Raw genomic sequence first — 9,489 nt, forward strand, 5'->3', positions numbered from 1 at the left:
CGACGAACCCGACGAGCCCGACAGCACAAGTGTGTCCCGCCCGTCCCGCACGCACCCGACGCGCCCGACCACACATGCCGTGGCTTATTCCAACAGAGCCGGCTAGATCACGGCGGTGAATCAGATTCGCCATCGGCTGCTTGAGCGAGGGCGACATGGGGCTGCCATAGGGCTTGCCACATTTGAGGAAGGCAAAGTAAGAGGACGGCACTGGAGTGGACTGCTGGAGCGTCCGGAAATTTGGGAATTTTGACAGTGCCGCCGACTTTCCTTCCGTCAATAGCGACGACCTTCACCAGAGCATTCGGTGCCGATTGGCTCTTGTCCCAGCTCGACCCCCTGCTTTTGTGACATCTTTACATATGACCATGCTACGCTTGTATCTGATGGGATAGTGAAAAGCCGCGGCGGTAACCCATGATGATTTTGATTTGGTGATGCTATACTTGAGTAGCCCGTCTCGAGCTTCAGGGTGAAAATCCTATATCTGACCTTAGTTTGTTATATCTCGCAATAGCGGTGTTTTGTGCGAAAAGGCCAAACGGAGACCGAGCTTCATGGAGGTCTTTATTTGAAAACTTTAAAATTCAAACTTTTTAGTTTCAAAAAATTCTGAAAATAAATACACATATATCTAGATACATAATGTACATGTGTGCAAATTTTTAGGTCGAAATATTATAAAATGTGAGCTACACAAAAAAGACAAATCTGGGGCTTTTTAGCATATGTATTGTTCATCTTTAAAGTTCATGATTTTTTTTGTGCAGCTCGCAATTCAAGGTATTTCATCCTGAATATTTTCACACATACACTTTACATCCTTGCATACATGTGTATTTTTTTCAGATTTTTTAAAACTAAAATTTATGAATTTTGAATTTTTCAAAATAAAGGGTTCCATGGAGCTCGGTGGCCAAAATGCCCTACTATATTTTGTGTGTTACCTCGTTGAAAGCATTGCTCAGACCTGATCTTTAAGGTGAAAACCGATGATCCGGCCTTTAATGGTTGAATCCGACAACGATGACGTTTCAATGTTGTTCCCTACTTGAAGGGGTTGCTACCGGAGAACTTTTCTCCTTGTCTTTGTGACGTCAAGATACGGTGGCTGGTACTTCACCGATTTCCATCTAGGCTTAGTTTCAATATTGTATTAATTTGCTCTCCATAGACAAATAAAGCTTTGTACCTGGTTGCACGCACAGCTAGTATCTTAGCCTTTGCTGCAGAATCTTCCCCACCTCCCAGTGCGCATGTGGATGGTCTCTCTGCGGACTGAGGTCAAGTGACATGCCGTGGACATGTCACCATTGAACAGTCCCGCAACATGCCCCCATCTCTAGATTGTCCAATCGAGAATCGATGGACAGATCAATATCACTACTAGGGAAAACCTTAGTAGTAGCGCGGGTTTTGAGGCTATCAGCAGCGCGGGCAGCCGCGCTACCAATAAGGCGCTACAGCTAACTGTTAGTAGTAGCGCGGTCTGTACCCGCGCTACTACTATGGACTATATCAGCAGCGCGTTTCCGGAACGCGCTACTATTAATTAGCTGTAGCGATTTCTTGGCCCCGCGCTACTGCTATATCTTTCATCGTTTCCCCCCGGCTTCCTACCCCGTTTCAGCTTCAATAAACAGCAATTTTCAGATACTAGGTACTACTAGATATCAATTTCATAAAGCATTATAGGTACTAGGTAGTACTCCCTCGGTTCCAAATTACTCGTCGTGGTTTTAGTTCAAATTTGAACTAAAACCACGACGAGTAATTTGGAACGGAGGGAGTACTAGATAATAATTTCATATATACTCAACATGCATCCTCAAGCAGTACAAGGTGATATCGACGACGATTATCATATGTAGTTCTAGATAATATCGACGACCATCATTCTACATGATATCGACGACGATTATCATATGTAGTTCTAGATGATATAGCCACACACACATATGTAGTTCTAGATGATATCGACGACGATCATCATCCTCAAGCCTGAGAGGTGGGTGTTCCTGATAATAATTAGGATGACCTGTCCAACACGAAGATTCTTGCCAACGAGGAATCTCTTCCACCTAACCGAGTTTAAGTGTGTGCGACTGTCTGTGTCCATGCGGTAAGTACAGGTGGTGACGGAGCCCCTTGTGGTAAGGCGTAGTCCAGCTGAGCCTTCTTCATCAGGCTCGATACCACAACTCACAGATAGGTTCTTTGGCAATTTCTGAATAAGAAAAACATATCAATTAATAAATAGCCTCACACATACTCTTGCAAATATATTTCTATTAAGTCTAGATTTCTACACTATCAAAAGACACAGTACTACGCATTTGTACTAACTAATCATGAATTCTACTAATAAGTATATATGGATTATCTACAATATTAATAGTTCCTAGGATTCTACACTAATAAGAGCATGTGATCAGACTCTACACTAAAGCATATCATCGACTAGATTCCACAAAGCATATCATTGGACTCTAGACTAAGCATATCATCGAATAATTTGCATTTGTAAGTGTAACAATAAAGCATATATATATATATATATATATATATATATATATATATATATATATATATATATATATATATATCATCAAATTACTACAGGCAGTACGTATAACATACCATTTCATGCCGATCGACCATGGTACTTGTCAGGCGGGTCACGAATGGCACCCCGACAAAGTCATCACGTGGCGGAATTATGTCCCTTAGGTTGCACACCTCCTCCTCGCTCAGCCTCATTCTTTGAGCTATGATGGCTTCATGAAGTGGGTTCTCATCATCTTCATCGAGTGGGTCCTCATTATCTTCATCATCTTCGTCATCTTCCACCAGGTTGAGATAAATGACAACCAGCTTGGGTCTTTCTGCTCTGAAGGAGAAGCTGATCAACTCACCACCAGTAAGACGCATGTGGGCAAGGAAACGGGCCCATCCATCTCCTCCAATCTGCAACACATTGCGTCCTTTCTCGACCTCCATAGGTTACGGCCCCCCAGGAGCCTCAAATGTCACAGTGTCTCCTGTCAGCTTGTTGAATTTCAACCTCACATTGCATGGGACGATCTATGTAAAAAAAGCAAAATGACACAATGCAGTAATGCCAACACTAAAAATAAAATAGTTGTTACATTTCATCTAATTTCTTACCGCCACATGACGAAAACTCGGCTGGAAGTAGATGCCGAACAGCTTGCCAGTTGCAAGGCTGCTGGCGCACCTTGACTTGCACAGTCGACATAGTGGTGGTGGTGGTGGCGCCATTTTCCTAAAGCAATATGAGCAAAGGATTAACAATTCACTTCACAGGAAAGAAAAACAGTAGCATGTGATATTTTTGGTTCTTCCGCGAGAAGCAATTTTATGGACAAAACATTTCGGTGGCACCTATTGCCGAAAAAACTTTTCACAAATATCTACCAAATAAGGGTACCACCTACCAAGACATTTCATCTCATTTGGCCCCTATTGCCTAAGATAATTGATTAAAAAAACAAGTGGCAAATTTAACTAAATTGGCACCTACATTTTGCCAAAAAATAACTTACTACAAAAAAAACAAAAGCATCTACCTATCCATGTACAGAAAAAAATAACAATAAAATGGTGCATACTAAATCAACTAAATCAAAATGTTCTAAATCAACTAAATCAATGCTATCTCTTGAGCACTGCGTTGGTTTTCCCTTGAAGAGGAAAGGGTGATGCAGCAAAGTAGCGTAAGTATTTCCCTCAGTTTTTGAGAACCAAGGTATCAATCTAGTAGGAGGCTACACGCGAGTCCCTTGCACCTACACAAAACAAATAAATCCTCGCAACCAACGCGATAAGGGGTTGTCAATCCCTACACGGTCACTTACGAGAGTGAGATCTGATAGATATGATAGGATAATATTTTTGGTATTTTTATGATAAAGATGCAAAGTAAAATAGAAAGCAATGAAAATAACTAAGTATTGAAAGATTAATATGATGAAAAATAGACCCGGGGGCCATAGGTTTCACTAGTGGCTTCTCTCAAGAGCATAAGTATTTACGGTGGGTGAACAAATTATTGTTGAGCAATTGACAGAATTGAGCATAGTTATGAGAATATCTAGGTATGATCATGTATATAGGCATCACGTCCGAGACAAGTAGACCGACTCCTGCCTGCATCTACTACTATTACTCCACACATCGACCGCTATCCAGCATGCATCTAGAGTATTAAGTTCATAAGAACAGAGTAACGCCTTAAGCAAAATGACATGATGTAGAAGGATTAATTCATGCAATATGATAAAAACCCCATCTTGTTATCCTCGCTGGCAACAATACAATACGTGCCTTGCTGCCCCTACTGTCACTGGGAAAGGACACCGCAAGATTGAACCCAAAGCTAAGCACTTCTCCCATTGCAAGAAAAACCAATCTAGTAGGCCAAACCAAACTGATAATTCGAAGAGACTTGCAAAGATAACCAATCATACATAAAAGAATTCAGAAGATTCAAATATTGTTCATAGATAAACTTGATCATAAACCCACAATTCATCGTTCTCAACAAACACACCGCAAAAGAAGATTACATCGAATAGATCTCCACGAGAGAGGGGAGAACATTGTATTGAGATCCAAAAAGAGAGAAGAAGCCATCTAGCTAATAACTATGGACCCGAAGGTCTGTGGTAAACTACTCACACATCATCGGAGAGGCTATGGTGTTGATGTAGAAGCCCTCCGTGATCGATGCCCCTTCCGGCGGAGCTCCGGAACAGGCCCCAAGATGGGATCTCGTGGGTACAGAAGGTTGCGGCGGTGGAATTAGGTTTTTGGCTCCGTATCTGATCGTTTGGGGGTACGTAGGTATATATAGGAGGAATGAGTACGTCAGTGGAGCAACACGGGGCCCACGAGGGTGGAGGGCGCGCTTGGGTGGGGGGGGGGGTAGGCGCGCCCCCTACCTCGTGGCCTCCTCTTTTGTTTCTTGACGTAGGGTCCAAGTCCTCTGGATCATGTTCGTTCCGAAAATCACGTTCCCGAAGGTTTCATTCCGTTTGGACTCCGTTTGATATTCTTTTTCTGTGAAACTCTGAAATAGGCAAAAAACAGCAATTCTAGGCTGAGCCTCCGGTTAATAGGTTAGTCCCAAAAATAATATGAAGTGAATAATAAAGCCCAATAATGTCCAAAACAGAAGATAATATAGCATGGAGCAATCAAAAATTATAGATACGTTGGAGACGTATCAATCAACTAGCCTACTAAATCAACTAAATCAAGATGTTCTAAATCAACTAAATCAACTACATACTAAATCAACTAAATCAAAATGTTCTAAATCAACTAAATCAACTAGCCTACTAAATCAAAATGTAGCAGGGAGGAGGGGTTGTGGATGGAGGAGGGAGGAGGGAGAAGGAGGGGCGACTCGAGGAGGGAGAAGAGAGTAGGACGAAGGAGGAAGACGGAGTGAGGAGGGGCCAGCCGGTGGCGAGTGGAGGGAGGACGGAGGAGGAAGGCGGAGAGAGGAGGGGCCGGCCAGCGGCGACTAGAGGGAGGACGGAGGAGGAGGCCGGTACCGAGTCCAGCGAGAAGGAGGAGGTGGCGGCGGCCCTGATCGGAGGAGGGCGACGGGGGAGGACCGGCGTGGGGGGTTGAGGGGGAGATCGAGTGAGTGTGAGTGGATCAGATAGATCGGAGAGTGGGGGAGATGGAATGGCTTAGCAGTAGCGCGCTATAGCAAAAGGCGCTACTGCTAAACGACCTAGCAGTAGCGCCTTTTACAAAGAGCGCGCTACTGCTATGTGTCAGCATGTAAAAATAGACATCAAAAATACATTGATCATCAATGATCTTTTTGTGTACAATCTGATTTGTCAATATGAGTCCTCACCAGTTTAGGAACTGGTGAAGACTAATATTGCGGCCACAAATTCTACACATAGAGTTCAATGAAGACCAAGTGGTTGTGAAAGTTGAGAAGTAACATATTTAAGGTGGTACAAGCTCTCTTCACGAAGCGAGGTGGGACTAATTTTTTTAGTAAACTTAGCAGTAGCGGTTATTGTGTAAATGCGCTACTGCTATGGTCCCTAGCAGTAGCGCTCTTCATATTAGCGCGCTGCTGCTAGAACTAGCCTAGCAGCGGCGTCGTGGCAATTCTAACAGTAGCTTGTCTTAGAGAGGGCGCGCTACTGATACATTTATTTCAGCAGCGAGGTTTGTGCGCGCGCGCTACTGCTAGTAGCGCCTTATTTTAAAGCGCGCTGCTGGTAAGATTCTGTGTATAGGCTTTTCCCTAGTAGTGTATGAACATCACCATACTATAGTGATGTGTCTACAGTGTCCGGTCTACAAGGGATCTCTCCACAGTGCTGTTGGAAATATGCCCTAGAGGCAATAATAAAATGGTTATTATTGTATTTCCTTGTTCATGATGATGGTCTATTGTTCATGCTATAATTGTATTAACTGGAAACCGTAATACATGTGTGAATAAATAGACCACAACATGTCCCTAGTAAGCCTCTAGTTGACTAGCTCATTGATCAATAGATGGTTATGGTTTCCTGACCATGGACATTGGATGTCATTTATAACGGGATCACATCATTAGGAGAATGATGTGATGGACAAGACCCAATCCTAAGCATAGCACAAAATCGTGTAGTTCGTTTGCTAAGAGCTTTTCTAATGTCAAGTATCGTTTCCTTAGACCATGAGATTGTGCAACTCCCGGATACCGTAGGAATGCTTTGGGTGTACCAAACGTCACAACGTAACTGGGTGGCTATAAAGGTGCACTACAGGTATCTCCGAAAGTGTCTGTTGGGTTGGCACGAATCGAGACTGGGATTTGTCACTCCGTATGACGGAGAGGTATCTCTGGGCCACTCGGTAATGCATCATCCTAATGAGCTCAATGTGACTAAGGAGTTAGCCACGGGATCATGCGTTACGGAACGAGTAAAGTGACTTGCCGATAACGAGATTGAACGAGGTATTGGGATACCGACGATCGAATCTCGGGCAAGTAACATACCGATTGACAAAGGGAATTGTATACGGGATTGGTTGAATCCCCGACATCGTGGTTCATCCGATGAGATCATCGTGGAACATGTGGGAGCCAACATGGGTATCCAGATCCCGTTGCTGGTTATTGGCCGGAGAACGCTCGGTCATGTCTGCATGGTTCCCGAACCCGTAGGGTCTACACACTTAAGGTTCGGTGATGCTAGAGTTGTTATGGGAATTAGTATGTGGTTACCGAAGGTTGTTCGGAGTCCCGGATGAGATCCCGGACGTCACGAGGAGTTCCGGAATGGTCCGGAGGTAAAGATTTATATATGGGAAGTCATCATACGATCACCGGAAGTGTTCGGGGGTATGCCGGTATTGTACCGGGGCCACCGAAGGGGTTCCGGGGGTCCACCGGGAGGGTCCACCTGCCCCGGAGGGCCTTATGGGCTGTAGGTGGAAGGGAACCAGCCCCTAAGTGGGCTGGGCACCAACCTCCCCCTAGGGCCCATGCGCCTAGGGTTGGGGGAAACCCTGGAGGGGGCGCCCCCCTTGACTTGGGGGGCAAGCCACCCTCCCTGGCCGCCGCCCCTCCCACCAGATGGGATCTGAGGGGCCCGGCCCCCCTCTCCCTTGCCCCTATATATAGTGGAGGGGTGGGAGGGCAGCCATACCTTTCCCAAGGCGCAGCCCTCTCCTCCTCCAACTCCTCCTCCGTAGTGCTTAGCGAAGCTCTGCCGGAGAACCACGAGCTCCATTGCCACCATGCCGTCGTGCTGCTGGAGTTCTCCCTCAACTTCTCCTCTCCCCTTGCTGGATCAAGAAGGAGGAGACGTCCCCGGGCTGTACGTGTGTTGAACGCGGAGGCGTCGTCCGTTCGGCGCTAGATCGGATCTTCCGCGATTTGAATCGCCGCGAGTACGACTCCATCAACCGCGTTCTTGTAACGCTTCCGCTTAGCGATCTTCAAGGGTATGAAGATGCACTCCCTCTCTCTCGTTGCTAGCATCTCCTAGATTGATCTTGGTGACACGTAGGAAAATTTTGAATTATTGCTACGTTCCCCAACAGTGGCATCATGAGCTAGGTCTATGCGTAGATTCTATGCACGAGTAGAACACAAAGTAGTTGTGGGCGATGATTTGTTCAATTTTCTTGCCGTTACTAGTCTTATCTTGATTCGGCGGCATTGTGGGATGAAGCGGCCCGGACCGACCTTACACGTACACTTACGTGAGACAGGTTCCACCGACTGACATGCACTTGATGCATAAGGTGGCTAGCGGGTGTCTGTCTCTCCCACTTTAGTCGGATCGGATTCGATGAAGAGGGTCCTTATGAAGGGTAAATAGCAATTGGCATATCACCGTTGTGGCTTTTGCGTAGGTAAGAAACGTTCTTGCTAGAAACCCATAGCAGCCACGTAAAACATGCAACAACAATTAGAGGACGTCTAACTTGTTTTTGCAGGGTATGCTATGTGATGTGATATGGCCAAAAGGATGTGATGAATGATATATGTGATGTATGAAATTGATCATGTTCTTGTAATAGGAATCACGACTTGCATGTCGATGAGTATGACAACCGGCAGGAGCCATAGGAGTTGTCTTAATTTATTGTATGACCTGCGTGTCAATGAAAAATGCCATGTAATTACTTTACTTTATTGTTAACCGTTAGCCATAGTAGTAGAAGTAATAGTTGGCGAGACAACTTCATGAAGACACGATGATGGAGATCATGATGATGGAGATCATGGTGTCATGCCGGTGACGAAGGTGATCATGCCGCGCCTCGAAGATGGAGATCAAAAGGCGCGAGATGATATTGGCCATATCATGTCACTTTATGATCTGCATGTGATGTTTGTCATGTTTACATCTTATTTGCTTATAACGACGGTAGCATGAATAAGATGATCCCTCACTAAAATTTCAAGAGACGTGTTCCCCCTAACTGTGCACCGTTGCGAAGGTTCGTTGTTTCGAAGCACCACGTGATGATCGGGTGTGATAGATTCTAACGTTCGCATACAACGGGTGTAAGCCAGATTTACACATGCGAAACACTTAGGTTGACTTGACGAGCCTAGCATGTACAGACATGGCCTCGGAACACAAGAGACTGAAAGGTCGAACATGAGTCGTATAGTAGATACGATCAACATGGAGATGTTCACCGATGATGACTAGTCCGTCTCACGTGATGATCGGACACGGCCTAGTTGACTCGGATCATGTATCACTTAGATGACTAGAGGGATGTCTATCTAAGTGGGAGTTCATTAAATAATTAGATGAACTTAATTATCATGAACATAGTCAAAAGGTCTTTGCAAATTATGTCATAGCTTACGCTTTAGTTCTACTGTTTAAGATATGTTCCTAGAGAAAATTTAGTTGAAAGTTGATAGTAGCAATTATGCGGACTGGGTCCGTAAACTGAGGATTGTCCTCATTGCTG

Source organism: Triticum aestivum, chromosome 2D, assembly GCF_018294505.1.
Source record: "Triticum aestivum cultivar Chinese Spring chromosome 2D, IWGSC CS RefSeq v2.1, whole genome shotgun sequence".
Classification (NCBI taxonomy): domain Eukaryota; kingdom Viridiplantae; phylum Streptophyta; class Magnoliopsida; order Poales; family Poaceae; genus Triticum; species Triticum aestivum.